The sequence below is a fragment of the Pan paniscus genome, chromosome 10, assembly GCF_029289425.2.
Source record: "Pan paniscus chromosome 10, NHGRI_mPanPan1-v2.0_pri, whole genome shotgun sequence".
Classification (NCBI taxonomy): Eukaryota; Metazoa; Chordata; class Mammalia; order Primates; family Hominidae; genus Pan; species Pan paniscus.
In genome coordinates this window covers 115,550,462-115,578,134 of record NC_073259.2, presented here as the reverse complement: position 1 = coordinate 115,578,134, position 27,673 = coordinate 115,550,462, and the positions used below count along the sequence as shown (strand labels likewise).

At 45.4% G+C, this 27,673-nt stretch overlaps 1 protein-coding gene across 4 annotated transcripts in view; it reads right to left on the bottom strand.

Annotated features, from left to right (window-relative positions):
* Positions 1–27,673, bottom strand: part of ABTB3 (ankyrin repeat and BTB domain containing 3) — a 341,504-nt gene that overhangs the window by 139,986 nt on the left and 173,845 nt on the right. The gene's annotated exons all lie outside the window — the stretch shown is intronic.

The window sequence follows — 27,673 nt, the reverse complement described above, 5'->3', positions numbered from 1 at the left end:
AACTTGCTCTCTTGCGCCTCTGCCTTGGTCATAAGAAAAACATGCTCTAGGCCTGGTGTGGTGGCTCACGCCCATAATCCCAGCAATTTGGGAGGCCAAGGAAGCCAGATCACCTGAGGTCAGGAGTTCGAGACCAGCCTGGCCAACATGGCAAAACGCCGTCTCTACTAAAAATATAAAAATTAGCTGGGTGTGGGTGGCATGTGCCTGTAGTCCCAGCTACTGGGGAGGCTGAGGAAGGAGAATTGCTTGAATCTGAGAGGCAGAGGCTGTGATGAGCCGAGATTGTGTTACCACACTCCAGCCTAGGCAATAGAGCAAGACTGTCAAAAAAAAAAAAAAGAAAAAGAAAAAAAGAAAAGAAAAGAAAAAAGAAAAACATGCACTGTCTGCAAAACTGGAGATCTGAAGGTGGGAAAAGAAAAGAAAAACATGCCCTGGCTAGCCTGGCATAAGAGACACACAGAGCAGATCCAGAACCGGCCTGCAGCTTAGAGCTGCCCCAGCTGCCCATAAAGACATATGCTTATTTGGTATGCCACTGAGAGAGTGGGGACGTTAGTTACTCACCATTATTGTGGTGAAAACTAACAGATACACCTACCAAGTATCCTACTGAGGATACAAGGAACAAGGCAGACATTGTGCTGTGTTTGGGGTTGAGGATATAGTGATGGAGAGAACACACATAATCCCATGATCAGTGAGCTCCCAGTGTAAGTGAAGGAGACACGTTGTTACACACATAGCCGCAAAATCATTTGTTAAATGCTCTATGGTGGGAGAAGGTTATGAATGAAGGGATGTCTTATCAGAGACCTAAAGAACAAGTATTTGTCAATACAGTGGAAGCACTTATTGAACACCTGCTGTGTTTCAAACCCTGCTCGACATTTTGTTTATTTATTTTTTATTATTATACTTTAAGTTCTAGGGTACATGTGCACAATGTGCAGGTTTGTTACATATGTATATGGTGCCATGTTGGTGTGCTGCACCCATTAACTCGTCATTTACATTAGGTATATCTCCTAATGTTATCCCTTCCCCCTCCCCCCACCCCATGACAGGCCCCGGTGTGTGATGTTCCCCTTCCTGTGTCCATGTGTTCTCATTGTTCAATTCCCACCTATGAGTGAGAATATGCGGTGTTTGGTTTTCTGTCCTTGCGATAGTTTGCTGAGAATGATGGTTTCCATCTTCATCCATGTCCCTACAAAGGACATGAACTCATCCTTTTTTATGGCTGCATAGTGTATATATGTGCCACATTTTCTTAATCCAATCTATCATTGATGGACATTTGGGTTGGTTCCAAGTCTTTGCTATTGTGAATAGTGCCACAATAAACATACGTGTGCATGTGTCTTTATAGCAGCATGATTTATAATCCTTTGGGTATATACCCAGTAATGGGATGGCTGGGTCAAATGGTATTTCTAGTTGTAGATCCCTGAGGAATCGCCACACTGTCTTCCACAATGGTTGAACTAGTTTACAGTCCCACCAACAGTGTAAAAATGTTCCTATTTCTCCACATCCTCTCCAGCACCTGTTGTCTCCTCACTTTTTAATGATCGCCATTCTAACTGGTATGAGATGGTATCTGATTGTGGTTTTGATTTGCATTTCTCTGATGGCCAGTGCTGATGAGCATTTTTTCATGTGTCTGTTGGCTGCATAAATGTCTTCTTTTGAGAAGTGTCTGTTCATATCCTTCGCCCACTTGTTGATGGGGTTGTTTGTTTTTTTCTTGTACATTTGTTTGGGTTCTTTGTAGATTCTGGATATTAGCCCTTTGTCAGATGAGTAGATTGCAAAAATTTTCTCCCATTCTGTAGTTTGCCTGTTCACTCTGATGGTAGTTTCTTTTGCTGTGCAGAAGCTCTTTAGTTTAATTAGATCCCATTTGTCAATTTTGGCTTTTGTTGCCATTGCTTTTGGTGTTTTAGACATGAAGTCCTTGCCCATTCCTATACACCAATAACACCAATAACAGACAAACAGAGAGCCAAATCATGAGTGAACTCCCATTCACAATTGCTTCAAAGAGAATAAAATACCTAGGAATCCAACTTACAAGGAATGTGAAGGACCTCTTCAAGGAGAACTACAAACCATTGCTCAACAAAATAAAAGAGGATACAAACAAATGGAAGAACATTCCAAGCTCATGGATAGGAAGAATCAATATCGTGAAAATGGCCATACTGCCCAAGGTAATTTATAGATTCAATGCCATCCCCATCAAGCTACCAATGACTTTCTTCACAGAATTGGAAAAAACTACTTTGAATTTCATATGGAAACAAAAAAGAGCCCACATTGCCAAGTCAATCCTAAGCCAAAAGAACAAAGCTGGAGGCATCACGCTACCTGACTTCAAGCTATACTACAAGGCTACAGTAACCAAAACAGCATGGTACTGGTACCAAAACAGAGATATAGACCAATGCAACAGAACAGAGCCCTCAGAAATAATACCACACATCTACAAACATCTGATCTTTGACAAACCTGACAAAAACAAGAAATGGGGAAAGGATTCCCTATTTAACAAATGGTGCTGGGAAAACTGGCTAGCTATATGTAGAAAGTTGAAACTGGATCCCTTCCTTACATCTTATACAAAAATTAATTCAAGATGGATTAAAGACTTAAATATTAGACCTAAAACCATAAAAACCCTAGAAGAAAACCTAGGCAATACTTGCTCAGCTTTTTGGAGATGCAAAAGAAGAGGACATATTCAAGTCATTTAAAACTGAAGAGATGACACTGGCATGGACAAAATAATCTGGAAATAAAATAGTGTCAATAGACAAGTGCTAAATAATTTAAACCAACTAGCAGGTGAGGGGAGACAGAATGCCAAGACCAGAAGTTAAAGTCCACTCCTCACCCTGCCTGAACCACACAGCCTCAGCAAAGGCTCCTCCTTTGAAGATGGGCACCTTTGTAAGGTGGGCCTTTCACACTCCTGCTCTCATCCCCACTGCCTGATTGGTGGCTCCAGACACACTGAACTACTCACTTTCTCCTAAATATTTTACCTTCACATCTAACAGAGGGTGAGACAACGGGGTAGGGAACTCTAGTAGATGACTTTTTGGATAAATAAATAATGAATAATGAATAACAGGGCTGGGTGTGGTGTCTCACGCCTGTAATCCCAGCACTTTGGGAGGCCGAGATGGGCGGATCACCTGAGGTCAGGAGTTCAAGACCAGCCTGGTTAACATGGTGAAACCCCGTCTCTACTAAAAATACAAAAAATTAGCTGGCTGTGGTGGTGGGTGCCTGTAATCCCAGCTACTCAGGAGGCTGAGGCAGGAAAATCACTTGAACTCGGGAGGCGGAGGTTGCAGTGAGCTGAGATCATGTCACTGCACTCCAGCCTGGGTGACACAGTGAGACTCTGTCTCCAAAAAAATTAAAAAAAATGAATAATGGATGAATGATACAGATGGCCATTTGATTTTAATGTTTCCATAATCAGGAAATTAGTCAATGGATTTTCTTCTAAGACTCTAATCCAATCTTGTTTTTTTCAAATATTTTTGACTGTGACTCAGAGTAAGAATATATTTTATATCACAGCCTGGTGTGTGTGCACACACACACACACATGCACACACACACTCTTCATAATTTCCATTAAAATATTAATGGAAAATAACAGTGACCCTTATTACATGTGAGGCACTCTCATTTGTTTTCCTTTTCACTGTCTTCCATCTTAGTAATAAAAAATGCTGACTGCAGCAACAAAAGTGACATCATGATCCACTAATGGGTCGACATGGGCAGTCTGAAAACACTGTGGGCTGTGACACAGATTCACCATTTCCTGGGCACTAGCTAGTGCTGTACTTCAGGAACCCTTAGCTTTCAGGGAAGAAAAGACCTTCCCAGAAATGCTCACCATCCAAGCCCAGCCTCCTGCCTCTCCCTTGACAGCCATGTCATTCTCCTGTTCAGCCCAGGCAGGAACACACTGAGTCATCCTTACTTCCTCTGGTTTGCCCACCTGCCAAGACATTAAGTCAGAGGCTAAGTCAAGTAGCTGTTGCCACGGCAATGAATCTTGGGCCAATTCCTCATCTGATGCTCCTGGTGTCTCTGACTAATTCAGGAACTTACCACCCCTTAAAGAGTTCACTGCAAAAAGTGCCATATAATCATGACCCACTCCCAACATGTGACCCAATTTTCAGGGTAATGAGACCCTCTAGTTGGGGAAGGGGATGATGGTCAGAGGGGACTTCACAGCAAAGGAGACTTGAGACCTGGGCCCTGAATGTTGGGGAGAAGGTTGTCTAATTAATAGTACAGATGACTCACATATTCTCAACGGGATTGCTTTCTTAGTATTTGCACTATTTGCAGCAAGTCAACAACCCAGATCTTTGTTTTAATATGTTGCCTCACATATTGAGCAACTGGGACTTGGAGGCCTGAGCAGATGGGACTTGGAGACTGGAATCCAGGGCTTCAGTCTTAGCTCTGCCACTTCTCACTGTGTTTGACTTTCGGCAGGTCATAGAATCTCTCTGGACCTCAGTTTCCTCTTCTGTGAAATGGGGGTGATAGTAATGACCTTGTTTTCCTCATCGGACTTCTGGGGATGGGAGTGAGGTACGAGAGCGAAATGAGATCATGTGTATCAAAGTATTTTGCATGTGCTAAGCAAACAGTAGGTTCCCAACATATGTTAACTGAGAGGAAAGTCAGTTAACGTGCACTAACCCAGCTTTCGACTACTTTGTCCCTTATTAAAAGAATCAACAATTTCCCGTGGAATTATTTCTCCTTCTTTTAGAGGATTATGAAATTTAAATATGGAAATATAATTATTCAAAGAAGCTTTGAGAGTTACATTATAGAGATTAGGGAAATCTATAATTGATCTATTACACGAAGATTATATACCAGGGTTTAATTTTCTTTTTCCTCATTGGAGACCCTACATGGGGTATACAGGTAAACTGAAGTTATTTATTTATTTTTCATGTAAAAATCTGCTTGGTCAGGGAGAAGGTCCTAGCATCATGTTTTAGTGTCAGATGCAGGCCTGAGTTTTGGACTACTCATCAATTTCCACTATTGGGGTCAAGGGCAGCCGTGGCCTGGTGATGAAGACCCAAGTTTAGATACAGAGGGAACTGAGGTTCAAATATGAGTTTGAGTGGACCTAAAGGAAATAATTTCCCTGGAGAGCAAATGAACATAAGCCAGGATCCGCAGTGGGCTGGAGGGTCACGGTCTCCCTGAAATTCTGTTACTTTGAGTGTGTTGTGCATTTGTCTAAGGGGGGAGTTCATTCAAATTCTCCAAAGGGATTATGGGTCCTAAAAAAGGGCAAACTAATGCCTTTGATTGTCCACATTCCCATTTATTCAAGGTTTCTCTGCTCTGGGACTGGCCTGGCGGCAAGGTGGGGTAGAGCAAGGGGGATAAGATACCGGCACTGCCAGAGCTTGATACCATCCTGCAGCTGCCCTCTGTGCAACTGGGACAAAGAACTTCCTACTCTCCAGCCAGCTTCTCCATCAGCAAAGAGGGGTTAAACTATCTACTTCATAGGTTTATTGCAGGGATTAAACAAGATAATATACTTAAAGCCTCTGGCCTATAGAAAGTGCCTGATAAATACCCTGTTCCCACAGATGTGCAGTCCTGTTTATTTAATGTCTGGATTCAAATGGTCTTGCAGATCATCTTCCCAAAATCTTGTGCAACTGGAGACAGACAACCATTTGGTAAGGTCATTTTGAACAAAAAATATGAAAGCTGCTGCTCTGGGCAGAACCCTGGGCCAACCATGTCTGGCACTGTGTCTCTGATAGAGGCCATCAGGGTGCATTGCTGCCTCCCAATGTGCCTACTTTTCTGGATGTATAGGATGGCCCCTTGGCAAATATAACACCCTGACATCCTTTCACTCTCCTCTGGGCTTTTCTCTGTGTCTATGTTTTTTTATTGAACGCAGGGGACAGGGATGCTATATTAGTCCATTTTCACACTACTATGAGGAAATACCCGACACTGGGTAATTTAGAAAGGAAAGAGGTTTAATTGTCTCACAGTTCCGCGTTGCTGGGGAGGCCTCAGGAAACTTACAATCATGGCAGAAGGCAAAGGAGAAGCAGGCACCTTCTTCACAGGGCGGCAGGACAGAGTGAGTGCAAGCAGGGGAAATGCCAGGCATTTACAAAACCATCAGATCTCGTGAGGACTCACTCACTTTCAGGAGAACAGCATGGGGGAAACTGCCCCCATGATCCAATTACCTCTACCTGCTCCCGCCCTTGACATGTGAGGATTATGGGGATTACAATTCAAGGTGAGGGGGTGGGGACACAGAGCCAAACCATATCAGATGCTACTTATCTACGAAGAGAAAACCAAGTAAGAGAACCATCAGCATTGATCCATCCAACCTTCAATGATGATAATGGTGGTAGTGATGAAGGAGGAGAAGGAGGAGAACAGCCAACTTTTATGGAGTACAAACTATGGGCCAGGCACTCTGCTTAGCATTTTACATGTTTAAATTCAGATTTATTTTAATCCTCTCAGCCACACTATATGGTAGGAAATCCAACATTTATTAGGAGACAGTATAAGGTAACTGTTAAGAGCAAAGGCTCAGGGTTGACATTGCCTGGGTTTGAACCCTGATTGCTTTACTTACTACTTGTGTAGCTTTAGGCAAGTAAGTATAATCATTCTGTGCCTTGGTTTTCCTATCTGTAAAATGGTAATATTAATAGTGCCTACCTCACAGGGTTGGAGGAAGATTTAAAAAGTTAATATGTATAAAACATTTGGAAAATACCTGGCATAGAGGAAGTGTTATAAAATATTTGCCATTATTATCTCTACTTTATAGGGAATGCAATAAAACTTAGAGATGTTCAGTAATTTGCCTAAGGTCACGTAGATCCTAAAAATGGGGCTAGGAATTGAATACCAAGTCTTCTGATTCCAGAGCTCAATCTCTTAGCCACTCAGCATACTGCTTCTTGGTTACTCAATCCCTAATTTCTGCCAGGCACAACTAGGGAACATGGTCATACACAGACAGCTGGATCCCTGCCCTTCTGGAGCTCACAGTATAACCATATGTGAGATGTTTTCCCTGGCATTATTACCCAGGAACTGATAGGCAAGTATACAAACTTCATGAGTGCTGAAATACCATTAACCTCAAATGGAAAACCTTTACAATTTGCCCCCATGGGACAAAAGACAAAGTCTACAGATACATAGCATAGATGTGTTTCCTACCTTCAGTTCCTACTAGGAAGCTCACAGCCAAATTTGCAGCCCATGTGTAAATAAGGAAATGCATTTTTAACATTTTTGCCTTTTGTTGTCTATGATACAATGTTGTACATATTTTTATAAGTTGCCTCAAAATCTGTTGGAAATAACAAATTAAGCACAAACAGTGAAATAACTCATTAGCTCTGGTTCTTTTGCTTCCTGGGGTTTCCATCTATTTTGCAGTCATTTTTGGGGGGATTTAGGGGATCGTGGCTGGTGGGTAAACAGAACTATGTAGATTTATCAAGTATGGAGTTAGTTTTTCTTTACCAGTAGTTATTAAGTGAAAACATCTGGGCTTGACCCAGGGTACTTACTGGTCTTCAGAGCCCTCAAAGTCCTCTTGAACTTAATGGACATCCTTAAAACCCCTAGGCTGACCAGAGTTTAAAAAAGCTTTGTTGATGAGGCTTCCGTCAGAATAGGTAAAATATTCTAGATTCCCCACTAAAACCTGGAGGCCAGAAGTCATAGTTGCTTGCTCCAGAATTAAGCAGTGTTATGCTTTCCAGTCTCTGATTCCTTATCTGTTTGGGTAGATTGACTGCAAAAATGGTCTCCATTTTTCACCCCTGTCTATATGCATGCAAGATGATTCTGAAGTTCCTTCCATCAACGGTCTATTTGCCCATCCATTAAATCTTGGCCAGCCTGTGACTTGCTTTGGCCACCAGAATGTGATGGGAATGTTAGGGTGCCAGTTCCAAGTGTAGGCTTCAAAAGGTCTTGGCTGCTTCTTCTCTCTTAGAACCCTGCCGCCACCAAGAGAAGAAGCCTGGCTAGCATGCTGGAGGATAAGGACACATGGAGAAGAGCCAAGGCTCTCCTAGACCAATGGACAGTCAGCCAACTCCTAAAAATGTAAGAGAGTCCGGCCAAGATTAGCAATTGACCACAGACTCATATGTGAGCCTGGCCAAGATCAAAGAAGCACCCAGCTGACCTACAGAGCACTGAGCAATAGAAAATGGTTGATGTTTTAAGCCGCTGAATTTGGAGGTAATTTGTTACGCTGCATATGCACAATATCTAACTGGTACTTATCTGTTATGAAACTGAGAGTTGGTTAACTTGTTGTCTTAAAACGCTTTTCACTTTTCCCCATGTTGCTGTGTAGAATTTAGTTGTTCCAGGCAATTCCCGACTGCCAATTTCTTTTGGGCCTGGCCTAGGGAAGAATCTACCTAGTGTGTAGGAAGGCAGGGATGGCAAAGATGATAAAATGACTCTCCTGGGGGTTTCTTGGGCATAGCAAACACATTTTCATCTCAGGGCCCTTGCATTTGCTCTGCTCTCTTCCTGAACTCTCTTCTCTCGGGTAGATGCACAGCCTGCTCTCTTACTCATTTAGGGCTCTTCACTGAAATGTCACCTTCTCAGAGAGACTTTTCTTTTTCTTTTTTTTTGGAGACAGTATTTGGCTCTATTGTCCAGGCTGGCGTGCAGTGGCCTGACGTCGGCTCACTGCAACCTCCACCTCCCAGGCTCAAGCCATCCTCCCACGTCAGCCTCTCAAGTAGCTGGGACTACAGGTGCATACCACCACGTCCAGCTAATTTTTGTATTTTTTTGTAGAGAGGGGGTTTTGCCATGTTGGCCAGGCTGGCCTCAAACTCCTGAGCTCTAGTGATCTGCCCTCATCGGCTTCCCAAAGTGCTGGGATTCCTTTCACAGGCATGAGCCACTGTGCCCAGCCATCAGAGAAATCTTTCCGAATACTTTACTAAAAAATAACACCCTGCATCTCTCTCCCATCCCCTCACTCTGTTTTATTTCTTCTTTATAGCACCTACCACTGTGTTATACTATATTATATATTATCTGTTAATGTGTTGTCTATCTCCAGCATTAGAGTGTGAGCAACCAAAGGGTTACTTCCCTGTGTGGGGGTGGTTATGGTGTAGCATTGGGGAAGGAGCTACAAGCAGGAGATGATTGTATAAGGCTGTGCTGGGGAGGGGCTGACCGTGTAAGCCTTGGTACTCTGGACACAGGCTTGGGCACTGCCTTGTTTGTCTCTGGCTGCAGGAGGAGAGCTGACTCTGCTAAGTCCTGCCTGACAAGCTAGACTTGGTCTTCCGTTAAGTGACCCCAGAATGTAAAGGGGAGGGTCCTGGCGCCATGTCTCAGCTTTAACAAAGGAGAAGGAAGCAGCTGGGGTGCAGCAGCGCAGCAGCCCTTGAACGGGCATCGGACGGACCTGGCCAGGTTCAGATTCCCACCTTACCGGCTTCCAGCTGTGTGGCTAGGGCTCTTGACTTGGCTTCTCTGAGTGTATTTCTCCCTCTGTAAAGTGTTTGATACTATCTACCCCCTAGCATGGCTGGGAGGCTATAATGGGATAATAGATAGAGACAACCTGGCACAGAGAAGGGAGTCGATAAATGTTTGCTAATAATCTAAGTGAAGGTCTCTGAAACTAAAGATTTAGGAATCCAATAACACAGACAATGCTAGAAGGCTTTCTTTTACTGTTAAATTTATTAGGAAACAAGACAGGAAATTATCAGATTAAGAAATGTTTGTACACTAGCCTGGAAACCCCTTTTAAGAGACTTGGCAGTGGGAAACAGATTCAGGCTTGGTTTGTTGAAACCATTCCTCTGCGAGAGGCATGCCCTACTCCAATTTGGAAAAGCATCTGCATCTGCAGGTCCTGGCCCCAGTGATGAGCTCCTTTGGGAAGTGTTCCCGAAGCTCCCAGGCTGACTTGGGGTCACCCTGTGCTGCACAGTGGGACCCCATTCCTGCTATGAGCTGCTGTTTCTCTTATAGTAAACTAGTGGGTAGGGGTTCTGTCTCCCCAGCCAGCCTGAAGCCTGTGAGGGCAGGAACAAATCCTGTTGTCTTTGTGGTACTCAGTGTTCATGGTTGAATTAATAAATGATTCACAAATATCTTTATGTTCTTTTCAGAAAGTCACCACCTTAATCTCCACATGTACTTCAAGCTTCGTTCTTGAACTCAATTCTGAAAATTCTCCATCTTTGTTTTCTACATCTTATTCTTTTGGTGGTTTGGCTTCAGACTGCCTAAGAACCTTCCCTTTCCATGTAATCCAAACAAGATTTTTAGTTACCTCCTTTGTCATCCCTCCTTCTCTCCCAGGGGTCAGCCTTTCTTGCATTATCATTGCAACTTTCCCACAGAGTCCTGGGTGACATCCGCCTCATAGGGGCTTAAGAGGAAAGAGACTCATTCTCCCTGTTTCCTCATCTCTGTATCAAGGAGCTCCTGGGACCTGGCAGGACTTGTGAACACCTGCTTCAGTCCCCCAACTCCTCCTAAAAGATCTAGGGCTCCATTTCAGAACTTCCAGGCATGGAATGGTATTTTACACCTCCAGCTGAGTCTTGGGTAGCTATGAAAATGTCACAGGTTAGTCAGGTTTTGGAGATCAACTGGCCCCCAGGAGCATGGACTGTGGCCTTTGAAAGTTCTCTGAAAAGCCTTTCCCTTGTCCCCTACACAGTAGTGACACTCATGGGCATAACATCATGTGGTGTGATAAAACTCAGCCATGGAGTGTAACTGACAGGGAAATTGTGTGCTGGAGTTGTTTGAGTAAAGAAATGATCTTGGCTGGGCACGGTGGCTCACACCTGTAATCCCAGCACTTTGGGAGGCCGAGTCAGGCAGATCACAAGGTCAGGAGATCAAGACCATCCTGGCTACTAAACTCTGTCTCTACTAAAAATACAAAAAATTAGCAGGGCATGGTGGCACATGCCTGTAGTCCCAGCTACTCAGGAGGCTGAGGCAGGAGAATTGCTTGAACCCCGGAGGTGGAGGTTGCAATGAGCCGAGATCATGCCATTGCACCACTCCAGCCTGGGTGACAGGGCGAGACTCTGTCTCCAAAAAAAAAAAAAAAAAAGAAAAAAGAAATGATCTTTGAGATTTTAATTAACATCATGGCAATGGACCAGGGTAAAATAATGAGGAGGCAGCTTTTTGGACAATGTCTACCTTGCTCTATATCAAGGTGACTATACATACTTGCAATCAAAATCCATCCATCCATCCATCTGTCCATCCAAACTTCCGTCCATATGTCTGATCATCCTTCAATTAACTAAACAATTTTTTTTAGCATCTCCTATGTGCCACTTATTGTGCTAAGCAACGGGAGATACAGGAGAAAACAAAGGAGCTTCCTTCTTGGAGCTTAACTTCCATTCATCTATCTATTCATCTATACATCTACTCTTCCACCCATCCATCCATCCATCCATCCATCTATCCATCCATCCACTTACCCATCCATCCATATGCCCATCCATCCATTCATCCATCCATCCATCCATCCATCCATCCATCCATCCATCCATCCATCTGCCCATCCATCCATCCATCTGCCCATCCATCCATCTATCCATCCATCCATCCAGCCATCCATCCATCTGCCTATCCATCCATCCATCCATCCATCCATCTTTCTACCCTTCCATCAATCTACTCAATATAATGTGCCAGATTAGGACTGCAATGAAAATTAAGACATAGATCTTGCCCTTGAGAAACTCTCAATGTAGTGGAATAGGTACAATGTTCATGAGTGTTACAGGTACTCTAAGAGAAGTCCATCCATGCTACACTGATGGCACAAACAGAAATTGGATATTCCACCTGGGTGGCATGTCAGGAAAGCCTTCATTGTTGAGCTGACCTAGGATGATTGAAAGATGAGCTGATGGTCATTAGGTGACCTGGCTAGGGGGTGGGTAAGAGGAGGGCATAGGGAAGTCCAAACTGGAGGGAACAGAAAAAGCCAAGTCACAGAGGCAAGAAAACTCATGGTGCATTGTGGGGATTGTAAGAAGTTGGCCGTGGCTGGCACACTGAGTTGAAGGGAATTCCCATGAGGTGGGCAGGGGCCAGATCATGGAGGGGAGCATGGAGGGGCTCAAGTGCTTTGCTGAGGGGCTCGTATATCACTGGGAGGAGGCAGCTGAATCCCTTAGGAACCAATTCTGGTGCCTCCGTGAGGTCAGGATTCATTGCTGGTGTTCTGGCCAGAATAACCATCAGAGGGAGGGAGTCAATGGGAGGGATGACAGAGGCACAGAACGGCACTTTCTGCTCGGGCTGCCAGCAGACCCAGACCAGCGCATCGCCCCATATCATTCCTGGCCTCTCAGATCTCCTGGACTCAGAATGCTGCCTGTGGATCTCTTCTGGCTTGGCAGACATCTCAAACTTGACTTCTCCTGCTTCCCTGGACTCTCAACACCCACTTGTTTCTTCCTTATCTCTGCCTGTGCCTCCAGAGCTCAACCAGCCCCTTAGGGGTGGCTGAGCAGGACACTTGGCTGTATCCTCCTTGCCCCTCAGCACTCTCCTGAGGGCTTCCATCCCAGACTGACCCTCTGATTCCCTATCAACATGTTGAGATAATGTGGTGCATCAGAAGTTGGCCTCTTTACACCCTCTCTTCACTGCCATCTTGAACATTCATTTTAAAAATGTAAGCTATTTTCAAAATATGAATCACAAAATTATCCATGCCTGTTTTTAAAACTTCAATAATAAGAAAGAGATAAAACAATAAACTGAAAGCAACCTCTTTTCCTCTCCTTGGACCTAATCCCACTCTCCAGAGGTAACCTATTATTAGTTTCTAGTGTAAGATTCAAGAACTTTCTATGTATTCTCATGCATCAATTCATTCACTCACTCAACAAATATTTATTAAGTCCAAACAATGTGCAGGTTCTACAGGGGATAAAGGTATGAGAAAAACACCATACAAGCCCTAAACTCATAGAGCTTAAAGTCTAGCTGGGAGGACAAACACACATCAAATAATCCCACAAAGAAATGTACAAACACAACTGTGTAAAATGCCTTGAGAAAAGTACCTGTACATACACCATTCCCTGACCAATGTCAAAGCTGGAAAATGGTATCTAATTTAATTTGATTTCATGTAACTGTAAGAAAGACCTTTTTTTCATGGTTATTAACATCTGTTTTCCTTTGTGAGTGGCTTTTGTATATCATTTGCCTAGTTTTCTATAGAAATATCAAATTATTCTTATTGGTTTGTGGAAGTTCTTTCTATATTAAGGAAATAATCCCTTTGCCTGACATGTGTCATGCACACATGTTTTCCCAGTTTTTCAACTGCCTTTTGAGTGTGCTTACAGTATTTTTTTAAGTAGAAGTATTTTCATCCAATGCAGGCAAAGTTATTGGTGTTTCTCTTTATGGGTTCTGAGTTTGGGTTTACATTCAGAAAGCCCTCCACCTATTCAAGATTATTAAAAACTTAACATTTTTTCTTCTGGTAATTTTAGTTACATTTTTACTATTAAAACTTTGGGTTGCAGAATGCATATACACTATTGGTGGGAATGTAAATTAATTCAATCATTGTGGAAGACAGTATGGCGATTTCTCAAAGACCTAAAAACAGAAATACCATTCAACTCAGCAATCCCATTACTAGGTATACCCAAAGGAATAGAAATCATTCTATTATAAAGACACATGCATGCATATGTCCACTGCAGCACTATTCACAATAGCAAAGACATGGAATCAACCTAAATGCCCATCAGTGGAAGACTGGATAAAGAAAATGTAGTACATATATGCACCATGGAATACTATGCAGCCATAAAAAAGAATGATATCATGTCCTTTGCAGGAACATGGATGGAGCTGGAGGCCATTATCCTTAACTAACACAGAAACAGAAAATTAAATGCTGCATTTTCTCACTTAATAAGTGGGAGCTAAGTGATGAGAACACATGGACACATAGAGGGGAACAAAACACATTGGGGCCTATTGGAGAGTGGACGGTGGGAGGAAGGAGAGGCTCAGGAAAAAGAACTAATGAATACTAGGCTTAATACCTGGATGACAAAATAATCTGTACTACAAACCCCCACTTAAAAAAAAAAACCTTTGATCTGTCTAGCATGAGGTAGGGATCCAGTTTTTGTTTTTGTTTTCCCCAAGTAACTAACCAATCGAGCCAATATTTGCTGAATAATCCACCTTTTCCTCACTGATTTAAAATAATTCCACTTCATCATGTGTGCTCATCTCCAGATGTCGTTGAGAACACAGCAATATCTCCTATTTTATCCCACTGATCTAGTTTTTCTCGGTGTCAGAATCACACTGCTTAATTATTGTAGTTTCATAAATGCTTTAAAATTAGGTAGGGCTGGTCCTGATTCATTACGTCTCCTTTCTGAAAGATATTTCGAGGCTATTTTTTTAGCTATTTATTTCCCAGATTAATTTTAATTCTGATTCATTAAGTACCTGACTGTGGTTCAAATGGTGAAGGTAGTCACATTAGAAAGGGAAGAGGAAGATGATGGGCAGTTAGGGGTGAATGGAGGTATACATCCATTTAAGAAAACTTTTGGATTCACTATTTGAGTATGCATTATGTTCCCTGAAATAAATTTAGCTGTACCTCTTCCTGTTACCAACTCTCCACTTCTGTGTCTCACTGACACTTGTTTAATAAACACAAGTTGAGTTAATGAATGAGTCCCGGGTAGAGTTCATGGTAAAAAATAAAGATTACTAAGTGTTAAAGAAAGGTGTTAATAGCAAGTGAGCGGATTTCTCCCTGTTATAGAAATCAAAGGGGGCTGGAAGAAATGGAGAGACTTCACACCAGCTGTCAGAAGCATTTTATGCCAAGGACAAACATTCACATTTGTCCTGTCCCAGGGATGTCTCGAAACCATTTCCAGGTAATAGCAAGGATACCCTCTATAGTGGAGACTGGTGTATCTGGCACGCTTCCAACTGAAAATCCCTTTCCAATGGAACTTCTGCAGAGTACCAGGATCATTTATATTCATAATGAAAGTCCCTAGGGCCTGGAAGATCCTGAGTCACCCAAGAAAGGAAAGATTAAATCATGTTCAACCAAGCCTTCGTGTTAAGTATATTTAATTGTATTCTAAGTCTTCAAAGACTGATTATCTTTAATTAAACAGCCTGGTGACTATAGACTTATTATTTATTTGATATGATATAGTGAGGAACTATTCACTAGAATGTTTAATAAGTTGAAATATCCTGTGGCTGACCACACGCAATGACAGAGAGGGGTGTGTGTGTGTGTGTATTTACGGGCATAGAGGAGATTAGGCCACGTTTTTGAGAGCTGACTAAATGCTGCTGTTAACGTAGTGTAGATATTAATGGCACATAAAAGCATAAATCTGCCATTTGCAGCCATGCATGTGCACGCTGATATAAAGAACTAATAGGCCTTTCACAATCCATCGAAAATACAAAGATTACTAAATTGTCTTTTAAAAACATTAGAATCCCATTAGGCCAAATTCAGGAGCTGATTACAGAGTAAAATAAACCACAGGAAGACTCTAAATTCTCGTTTGTCATTGCTGTTAAAAGGTACTGCACCTTTTTCCCAAGGCCAGGAGCCCTTGGGGAAGGGAGCACACAGCCCTTGCTGGGGAAGTGGGGCCCTATCCAGCCAAGGAGAAAGATAAGGATGCTTCTGGGGAGAGGCTTTCTCCTAGCACCTGTTCTGGGAGTTGCATCAAAAACTACATGCAAGTAGCCCAGATATAACTCAATGTTTCTCAACTTTTTATTATCACCCCTTCCACCCCAAGAAGCCTTTTTGGACATTTTCTTCCCTACCTCTCCACCGCCACCCCACTGTATTAACCAGTTCTCTTTTTCTCTTTCTTCTTCTTCTTTTCTTCTTCTTTTTTTTTTTTTTTTTTTTTTTTTTTTTTTTGAGATAGGGTCTTGCTCTATCACCCAGGCTGGAGGGCAGTGGCGCAATCACAGCTCAGTGCAGCCTCGACCTCCTGGGCTCAAGTGAGCCTCCCACCTCAGCCTCCTGAGTAGCTGGGACTGAAGGCGTGAACCACCACACCTGGCTAATGTTTGATTTTTTGTGTAGACGGGGTCTCATCATGTTGTCCAGGCTGTTCTCAAACTCCTGGATTCTCCCACCTCGGCCTCCCAAAATGCTGGGATTACAGGTGTGAGCCACCTCGCCTGGCCTTATCCATGCCTTTTATTGTCTGTATTCTGATGCTTTGACACCTGGGGCCTTGCTGACCCTGGAGGGCAGTCCCCAGGGTTGGCCCCACTCAAGGTTAGCCAATTCCTAGGGACAGTAAACAACCTGCCAGCAAGCACACTTTTCAAATGTAAACCAACCCATCCAAAGCCCACACCCCAGCCACCATGTCTATGGGGCTGTCATACTCTGGGCCACTATCCAACTGCTCTAATCTCTCCAGGGCCAGGCACCAGGCAACTAGGGGCAGTCCCTATGCCTCAGAGCCTGCTGAAATTATTCTAATTAGCTAATCCTAAACCTGAATTCTCTGCCTCACCTGTTCCTTCCCTCGGAAACGATAATAAAGGCTCTTGCCCATGGTTTCCTTCTGCCCCCTGACCAACCCTGGTGCTTCCCCATGTGACCCTATAAGGCCTGGCATGTCCCCTCCTCTTGGGAACTGTAAGTAACAAACTCTTTTCAATGGTAATTGTCTCCTGATCCATTGGCCTTACTGCACTTCAAATTTTCTGTCAAGACACTATAATTTAAAATAGCGGTCCCCAGCCTTTTTAGCACCAGGGACCGGTTTTGTGGAAGACAGTTTTTCTACTGACTGGTGGGTCGTGGGGCCAGGGATGGTTTTAGGATGAAACTGTTCCACCTCAAATCATCAGGCATTAGATTCTCATAAGGATCATACAAGCTAGATCCCTCGCGTGCATACTTCCTAGTAGGGTTTGTACCCCTATGAGAATCTAATGCTGCCACTGATCGGACAGGAGGCGGTGCTCAGATGGTAATGCTCGCTCGCCTGCTGCTCACCTTCTCCTGTGTGGCTCAGTTCCTAACAGGCCACAGACCTGTACCAGTCTGTGGGCTGGGGTCTGGGGACCCCTGATTTAAAACATTCCACTTCATGATATTTTAATATTATAAATACACTGTATATATGTTTATGTACTGTGGCCCTTTTGAGGGTCACAAATCATTCTAATACCCACATTTTGTGGGGGTCTTAAGAACCATCTTTCACGCTGGTGGTGCTATATTGCCTCACATCCCATTAAGGATGCATGAGAATAACGTGGGGAGTTTTAAAAAGTACCAATGCTGGCTGGGCACGGTGGCTCACACCTTTAATCTTAGCACGTTGGGAGGCCGAGGTAGGCAGATCACTTTAGGTCAGGAGTTTGAGACCAGCCTGGCCAACATGATGAAACCCCATCTCTACTAAAAAAATATACAAAAATTAGCCAGGCGTGGCGGCATGCACCTGTAATCCCAGCTGCTCCAGAGTCCGAGGCACAAGAATCGCTTGAACCCAGAAGGCAGAGGTTGCAGTGAGCTGAGATCGTGCCACTGCACTCCAGCCTGGGTGACAGAGCAAGACTCCATCTCAAAAAAAAAAAAAAAAAGTACCAATGCCCAGTCCCACCCCAGACCAATTAAGTGAAAATTTCTGGGGACATCACCCAGGCAGTGGCATTTTTTCAATGATCTCCACGGTAATTCCAATGTACATCCAGGTTGAGAACCTCTGAGTTGACTCAAATCACAGTTTCTGCCCCATCGCTTCCCCTCACCAAGCCTGACCCCAACACATCACATTCGCATTACAGACCAGAAAAACCACAAGACAAAACCAAATGATTCAGGGCTCCGTGGTGTTTCCCCACCTATGGACGCTCTATCTCATTTGATCCCAGACATGTGCCTGGACATTTTTTTTTCCAGAACAGGCAGACTCACACTTGAACAGGTTGTCTTTCTTTTTTTTGTTTTTGAGATGGAGTCTTGCTCTGTCACCCAGGCTGAGGTGCAGTGACGTGATCTCAGCTCACTACAATCCCTGCCTCCCGGGTTCAAGTGATTCTCCCACTTCAGCCTCCCAAGTAGCTGGGACTACAGGCACATGTCACCACACTGGGCTAATTTTTGTATTTTTTTGTAGAGATGGAGTTTCACTATGTTGGCCAGGCAGGTCTCGAACTCCTGCCTCAAGCAATCCACTCACCCTGGCCTCCCAAAGTGCTGGGATTACAAACATGAGCCACTGCGCCCAGCCATCCTCCCTTGTTTTATTTTTTACTGGGAGCATCTCTACCTGTTCTTCAAGGCACAACTTGAATGCCACTTCCTCCAACAAGCTGCCCCAAATGGTTGGGATCCCTACCTCTTCTCCCACAGCAGGTTGTCTTACGGAATGTCCACATCCATCCAGGGCTGCAGCAAGATAATAACAATACTGATGAAAAACCAGAGTTAAAACTTTATATGGCATTTACTATGAGCCAAGTGCTATTCAATGTTAATGCTTTACATGCATTAACCATTCTAATCCTTACAACATCCCTCTGCAGTTGCTGTTATTATTATTATTGTTGCTGTTATTTGTTATCATTTTACAGATGATGAAACTGAGGCACAGAGAGGTTAGTTTACTTTCCCAAGGTCTCACAGCTGGCAATAGGTAGAGCTGGGACTAGAACCTAGTCTGTTTGGCTTCAGAATTTGTGCTGCAGAGAAAGGCGGGGGACAAGTCAGGAAAGGCCTCATAAGGCATGTTAAAAAGTCTAGATTTTATTCTAAGATTAATGAAGAGCCACTTAAAGGCTCTAACAGAGGCAAGATAAATAATCTGGGCACAGAGTGAACAAGGCTGGGCTGCAGTCTTCCGGGTGACAAAAGACTGTAGCCAGGCCGGGTGGGAGCACAGCTTCTCGGAGTGGGGTCTGCTTGTTGCCTGCAGTAGAATCATTCTTGGGTGCTTGTTTTTTAAAAAAGGTGGATTCTCATGTGCAGCCATGAGATGGAAGACCCCTGGTTTACACAGTCGTGGCCTGAGCAGGGCAGGGAGGAAACTCTGGTAGAAGGCAGGGGTGGAGAGTGGGGGGTAACCGGCTCAGAGCCTTTAGTGACTTGTCCAAGGTCACACTGCTGATACACGTGTCAGCTAGGGCTTGAACAGACTTTGTAACCCAAGTGAGGCACTGCGCTAATCATGACCAGCAGTCAAACTAATTGAGAGACTGCTCAGGAGAGAATAAAAGGGCAGCAGCCTATCTTGGTTGCCTGGAAGCACCCTCGAGACTAGATGGTTGAAAGCAGATGAGGGCAACCTGGGGGTGCGCATGGGGAAGCACAATCCAGACAACGAAGAGGTCATGGGGGGCCAGGGAGAGGGCAGCAGGGTGCTTGCCACCCCAGTCCTGGGGAGCGGGCGCAGGCTCTTCCCTCACCAGTGGTCACTCTTAGCAGAGGAGCCAGGCCTCAGCGCAGCAGGATCCACAACAAATAAATAGAGCTTGTCCTACCAGGGTCATATGGTTTGGCTCCGTGTCCCCAACAAATCTCATCTCAAATTGTAATCGCCGCATGTCAGGGGAGGGACCTGGTGGGAGGTGATTTCCTCCATGGCTGTTTCCCCCATGCTGTTCTCATGAGAGTGGGATAGCTCTCATGAAATCTGATGGTTTAAAAGTGTTTGGCAGCCAGGCCCAGTGGCTCAAGTCTGTAATCCCAGCACTTTGGGAGGACAAGGCAGGTAGATCACTTGAGGACAGGAATTCAGGACCAGTCTGGCCAACATAGGGAAACCCTGTCTCTACTAAAAATATAAAAATTAGCTGGGCATGGTGGTGCGTGCCTGTAGTCCCAGCTACTTGGGTGGCTGAGGCAGGAGAATCGCTTGAACCTGGGAGGTAGAGGTTGTAGTGAGCCAAGATCATGCCACTGCACTCCAGCCTGGGTGACAGAGTGAGATTCTATCTTAAAAAAAAAAAAGAAAAGAAAAAGTGTCTGGCAGTCCCCCTGCCCCCTCTTGCCGCCATATGAAGAAGGCCTTCACCTTCCAGCATGATTGTAAGTTTCCTGAGGCGTCCCCAGCCATGCAAAACTGTGAGTCAATTAAACAATTTTCTTCACAAATTACTCAGTCTTAGGTAGTTCTTTATAGCAGTGTGAAAACAGACGAATACACAGGGCAAATTCGTGAGTTAATTTATTAGAGAGCCTTTGTTCAGGGAGCTCCAGTTGCTGGTTAGGTGAGAATTTTTACAATCTAAAGTTTGCACACAGGCACACACCACACGTGCACACACACACACACACACACACACACAGCTTCCCTCTTTGTGTGTCTCTCTGTGTGTGTAATCAAATGCCTTCTAGTACACAGCACTGTGCTACCGAGAAAAATGACACACTTTTTGCCCAGGGTCATTTCTTCACAGATGTAATTACCCATTTTGAAAGTTTGTACTGTGTTATTTAGAGCCAGTAAGTCATGAAATCACAGGCCTTGAATGCTGGGAAGCCTTGGACAATGCTAAATCCAGCTCCCCCGAGTCAGCCACTAACATTTCCTGAGTGCCTACTGTGTGCCAAGACCTGGGCATGAGAGGGCAATGGTCCCTCCTTCCAAGAGTTTACAGCTAAACTTTTATCATAGAGTTGAGAAAAAGACCCAGAAAGGCTAAGTCACTCTCCTAAGGTCACACTGACTTGGTTTAACTCAATTTCTGGATAATGGCTACTTCCAGCCACTTTCAGAAATGATTTACCAATTTTGAAAGAATCAGAATATAGTACTACGTTCCTAACATGGCATGGTCAGCATTATAATGGTCCCCAACGATGTCCATGTCCTAGTCCCCAGAACCTTTGAATATGCTATGTTACATGGCAAGAGAGAGTCAAGGTAGTGGGTGGAATTAAGACTGCTAATCATCTGACATTGGGATAGAGAGAGTATCCTGGGTTTTCTAGGTGGGCCCAATGTTATCACAAGGGTCCTTTAAACCTGGAAGAGGGAGGTGGGGGATTCAGTGTCAGAGTGATGCCATGAGAACAAGACCTAACTGACCATTGTGGGCTTTAAAGACGATGGGTCCATGAGCCAAGGAATGTGGGTGGCCTCTGGAAGCTGGAAAAGGCATGGAAATGATTCTAATTTTAGCTCCATGAGACCCATTTTGGACTTCTGACCTACATCATTGTAAAAGAATAAATTTCTGTTGTCTTAGGATGCTAAGTTTGCAGTAGTGAGTTCTAGCAGTAGCCACAGAAAATGAATATCCTCTGAAATGAGACTGAGCTTCACGAGGATCCTCAGGGTGCTGGGGGGCCTGATGGTGTCATTCTGAAATGAGCATCGCTTATCTTCCTAGAAGTCCAGACATCTAATTTCACTTTAAAACTCAGGATCTGTTTTCAGTCAAGACACCTTCCTCAGCCTTTGCCTTTTCTCCCCTCTGGGTAAATTCCAGAATTTCATGCAGAAATAAAGAGATGACCAAAGAATGCCATTTCTCCTAACTTTCTTCCTTGTAACTCCTCTCTGCATCTGAATCACTTTTTCTGGCATTTTATTTTCAGAAATGCTGTTGGCGTTCCTTCCTCTCAGCCCATTGAAGACATCACTTTGTGGGCCAGTGCTGCCCTCCACCCCAGGGTGCCTCACCACCTTCCATTTCTGTTTTTGTTCTGAGCCTGTCTTCTGCTTCCAGGATGTGCCTCAGACTCAATGCCCTCCTGACATGGGAAAAAAGGAGAGAGGCTTACACAGCAAGGTCAGGCTCCATGTCCTGACATGTGGAGGAAGGAAAAATCACTCCTTCCCAGTGAGGTCAGAGAGTTGAGGTGGGAATGAGTCAATGAGTCACTTCCAGGAGAAGGAAGGATGTGCCCACCATCTCAGGAGAAGAAGATGGGCAGAAAATGGCTTCTCTGGGGATTTAGAGAATAAGAACATCGATTTTCTGACACTGAAAAGCTGTCCCTCCCAGGACAGAGAATGATTGCGAGAAATGCCTCGTCATCCATCATCCAACAGAATATTACTGAAAACCTTCTTAGTGTCAGGTTCTGTGCAGGGGATATAGATGATGATGATAATGGTGGTGGTGGTGATGGTGATGATGATGATGATGGTGGTGACGATGATGCTGTTGGTTGTGGGATGATGGTGGTGGGATGGTGTGGTGATGATGATGATGGTGGTGGGGGCGTCAGTGATGATGATGGTGATGATAATTGTGATGATGGTGATGGTGGTGATGATGATAATGTTGATAATGGTGATGGTGGTGATGATGATGATGGTAGAGATGATGATGGTGGCGATGGTGATGATAACAGTGGTGTTGAGGATAGAGGTGGGGATGGTGATGGTGGTGATGGTGATGGTGGTGATAGTGATGGTGGTGGTATTGAGGATAAAGTTGGGGATGGTGACGGTGGTGATAGTGATGGTGGTGGTGGTGAGCGTAGAGGTGGGGATGGTGATGGTGGTGATAGTGATGGTGGTGGTATTGAGGATAAAGTTGGGGATAGTGATGGTGGTGGTTGTGATGATGATGGTGGAGGTAACGATGATGGTAGGAGCTGACACCCATTATGTGCCAGGCACTGTCCAAAGTACTTGCCATATACTCACACAATGTATATCTCCAGGTGGTGGGCATGAAAAATGTGCTGAATTAATGAATAGAGATGACTTGATTCCTACTACCTTAAGTTCACACCTAGGGCTAGAGGGTAAGTGGAACAGAATGAAGGAAAGATGGGAGAGGGGAAATTGAAATAGAAACAATAATCACGGTACAATAAGACAGAGCAGTGGTTAGGTAGATGGGCTCTACAGCCAGGTTGCCCCAGTTTAAATACAGGCTTTGTTACTTATTGACTCTCTGGCTAAATTAATGAACCTCTCCGTGCCTCACTTTCCTCTTCCGTAAAGTGGGGATGATAACAGCATCTACCTCATGGGTTGGTGTGAGGATTGTATGAGTTGGTATGTCTCCATATCTGAACAGTGCCTGACATGCAGTAGGTGCTCAGTAACCCATGCTTCTTCGTCTTCTTCTAAGGTGCTTAGCAGAATTCATCTAAGCCACTCAGAGGCAGACTTGGTCACTTCAGGCTCCTGGCTTGGCTTAACCCCAGACAAGCTCTCAATGTTTTATCGGTCATCTTTGCTGCCTCCATTTATGCTACCATCCCGGACACCAAAATCCCTGATTCTAACCAAAACTGACTTTTCATTTTGCATCTTTATATCTCCCCTGCCCTCTCCCATGGAAAGAATTCCAAGGGAGATTTAATCAAACAGGTGACATGTAAGCCGAGACTTCAGGAGTGTGTAATTTTTAAAGCGGGGATTAATAATGAAGGAAGAAGGAGCTGGTCTGGTTTGAGGGAGAAAGTGGGGCAGAGGGATGCACACCTGGTGGGAGTGCTGGGAGACAGGCTGTATCTGGGGATAAGGCAGGAGTTAGAGGTGAGATGCAGGCAGTGCTAGAATAGGAAAAACCTTGACCGCTGCATTCATGAATGGGGAGCCTTTAAAGTCTTGAAAGCTTTCTAAACCCAACATTGTTATGCACACGCTGGAGGGCAGTGCTTATCCTAGCAGTGGTATTAGTACGGCACAAATGATAGCGATAGTAATAATGGCACTAACAGTCATGGGGCAATAATAGTAGTAACAGCAACAGTGGCAGAATTGAGGGGACTGAGACATCATCATCACCATCTTCATCATTCTACAGTTAACTTTCATTTAGTACTTACTATGTGCCATTCTAAATACTTTAATATCTTACGTCAGGTAATCTTCTCAATAACCCTATGACCCTATGGGGTAGTTACTCTTATCATACCCATTTTACAGACAAGAAAACAGAGGCAGGGAAGAGTTATGTGACCTGGGCAAAGCTGCACTGAGACCCAGGGCTTGGGTGCTTATGTTAGGCACAATGAGAAGCTGCCAGGAACGAGGTGGACCTCACCATACCCCAAGAGGCAATACCAGCTGTAGATACAGAAGGGCTTCCCTGAAGTTCAGGGGGTATTCATGGAGGGCAGGCCCTGAGAGGTGTTTGTGGGGTTTCGCTGTGACTTGGAGGTGGGCATGGAAGGAGGTAGCCAGTCCTAGCCTCTCTGATGCCCTTCTGGCCCCTGTTAGGGATGGAGTCCCAGGATGGCTATACTGGTTCTAATCATACCCAATCCAGGGACTATGAACAGCACACAGTGGCAGCTAGGAGCCCCCTCTGCAGGCCTCCCTCCAGCTGGGACTGGCCTGCCGGGCCATCCCCGCTGGGGCTTGGGGGACAATCTGGCCCAAGCCCCACTGCTGCCTGCCTCAAGTCTGTTCTGCCTGCAGAGCAGACGAACGCGGGAACACCAGAGCGTGGCTGAGCCCGTGCAGGTAGGCCTGGCTTCCCCCAACAGGCTGGACACTGGCTAAGTGGCCTGGCAGGAGGCAATGCTAAGGCCAAATGTAACGACTCCAGCTGCAAGTCATGTCTTTTTTCCACTCCCCATTCCCCACTACCAAGGGAGAGGGCATGGCGTTCCTGAGGATACTGTTGGGGTGAATGAGCCTCAGTCTATAAGCACCAGAGAGGACTCCTTGGGCGCTGGGCATCCTGGCCACCCCCTACCTTCCCCTGGTTGCTGAGAAGCAACAGCCACTTCTCCCTATACCTGCATTTCCCTGGCTCTCTTAGTGACAGCTCACCTGCATCCCCACAGTCCCGTGGTAGGAGACAGAGTTTAAAAGGCCTGTTTTGCAGGCTCCAGGGGGACTGCAATGCCATCTTGCCGTGCTTTGATTAAGAATGATCCTCGGGGCCCTGTGGTAAGAGGATGAACTCCCCTAACTGTGGAAACAGGGGAGGGAGAACAGGCGGCTGCAGCACAGAGCCCTCAGTAGGAAGGGGAGGTGCCACCTGGGGAAGCTGCTGAAGCCCAAGGGAGGTGGCGAGGGCTGTAGAAGGCCTGTTGGGAATAATCTGGTATTCCAGAGCAGTGGAGGAGATGCCCAGGCTCCGAAAGCTCCCTGAAGAAGAATATTAAAGAGAGCCAGAGGCAGGGTTGCTTAGGATCTTACAGAAACTCCCGTGACCTTTTGGCTCCTGGCACCTATGAGGCTAAGTCTTATCTCTGGGCCATTTGGCTCCCTGGCCATACCCGGTCTAGGCTGGGAGAGGCCTTCTACCCTGGGCCATGTGCAAAACAGCCCTGGCCTTTGGTCAGCTCATGAAGGGAGTCCCTTTGATTCCTGACCAGCTCCTACCTCCTTATTCCTGCCTTCCCAGATCCCTGACCAGCAGACTCAGCCCAGGATCATCTGGGAAGGTCCCGGCTCTTCTGTCAGAGCCCCTTTTACCGTGGGTGGGGTGAGGGACTCAGCAGGCTCATTTCATAGGCCCAGATCCTAGCTTGCCAACTGCTGACCTGGGAGCCCCACAGTGCTTCTCAGATCTCCTTGACTTCCAACCAAGACTCAGGATCCAATGCTCATATGAATTCTTCACTCTCCATGAGCCTGGAAAGCTGAGCAAAGCTGGGCTCTTACCCACGTTCTTTTCTCACTTGCCGTCTCTGAGCTCAATTCCTATGTTTGTAAAATGAGTATCCTAATACCTCCCTGTGTAGTGCTGTTAGGTCTAAGAAGGTAATATACTGCATTAGCTTCCAAGCACTGTCATAACAAAGTTCCACACTTACTGGCTTAAACAACAGACATTTCTTGTCTCCTAGTTCTGGAAGCTAGACACCACGCTCAAGGTGTTGCAGAGTTGGCTCCTCCTAGGGACTGTGAGAAGGAATCTGCTCCAGGCTTCTCTGCCAGCTCCTAGGGTTTTGCTGGCAATGCTTGGCATTTCCTGGTTGTATTGTAGAAGCATCCTCCCCATCTCTGCCTTCATGTTCATGGTGTTCTTGAGTGTGTGTCAGTGTCCACATTCACTTTTTCATGAGCACATCAGTCCTGTTGGATTAGGAGCCCACACTATCCAGGATGACCTCATCTTCACTAGTTCCATCCACTATGAACCTAGCTCCAAACAAGGTCACTTTCTCAGGTACTGGGGGTTAGGACCTCACCATATGAATTTTGGCAGGTACACAATTCAAACAATAGCACCTACATAAAGATACCAAGCACAAAATGGGTCCTCAAGAAATGCCAGGCCCTTTTCTTTCCCGTGAAAGAGGGGCCGGCCTCTGAGGCTGAGAGAAGATTCTAACACATGGGGCTGCTTTTTGGATAGATGCAAGCTCCGTTTGCTGGGAAAACGTTGCCTGCAAGTGCTGTCAGAGGGTCTGTCTTCATGCCTGGGCCTGATTTGCACAGAAGGTATGCCCTGCCCCATAGAGCACCTCCACATTGCACATCAAGGCTGTCCTCTGCTCTCCTCTGGCCCATGACAGTGAAGGGACAGGGACAGAGCTTGCTTGGCAGAAAGAGACTTACCTACTCTTGGTTTTTCTTGCCCGTGCTTCCCTGCAAGGACCCTGAGTGGGGAGGCCCCCCAGTGCTCCCTCGGTCCCCAGGTGATGCCTTTGGGCTTTCACTTACTCTTCTCCCCTCTATTTTCTATCAAGGAAGAGACTTTTTTTTTTTTCTTTGTGGCTTGGCCCTGGGGAAGCTTCGTTCTGCTCTTTTGCCCCGGAGATTAATGTGCTTCCTGTTTTCCTAGTGTCATTCTGGTCCTAACAGCAGCACCAATACCTACTAAACACTGAGGCTGGTGGCACTGCTAGTACAAAGTTCTTCCCTGCCCTCAGCTCACCCAGCACCAGAAGCTGCAGGGCAAGGCAGTTTATCTCTGGGAAGGCAAGTGGCTGCTCAAGGGCACAAAGCTCATAAACAGGCAGACAAGTGGCACTAGGTTTTTCCCTGTGGCTGTCCCCTAAACATGCTGGCTTTCACTGAGACACTGTTTTTTTGTTTTTTTTTGGTTGGGTTAAATGTGGTTGATTTGGCCTCCTCTGGAAGGACAGGGCAGACCTCCCACAGCGGCCGTTAACTCATTCTGCAGGGGAGACAGAAGTGTCTATGAAGGAGGCTACAGAGATGACAAGGAGGTGAAGGGGACACAGAAGCAGAAGTGGGAGGGACTGGGGGTGTGGCCAAAGTGACTATAGGGTTGTGGGAAAAGTGCCCTTGCCACTGGCATTATGAGAAGCCTGTGAGTATGGCAGGAAAGGTGCTAGCTTTGGAGCCCAGAAACGCCAAGTGCACATCCTGCTATCTTCTCTGCCTTCCCGAGGGGCCTTGGGCAAGAACGCAGGTCTCTCTGATCCACCTGCGAGATGGAGAGAGGAACAGTGCCTAGCACAGAGGAGTGTGGCAAGCGCCTGGTGAGCAGCATCACCCCCAATTTTTCAGATGTGAAAATGGTCAAGACATTATCATTATTAGGGGGTTCCAGTCAGTGGAGGTGAACACGAAGCCTGACAGGCCCGGGGCCGGGTGGGCGGGGATTCCTTCCACTCTCAGATATCTAAGTTCTCATCCAAGGT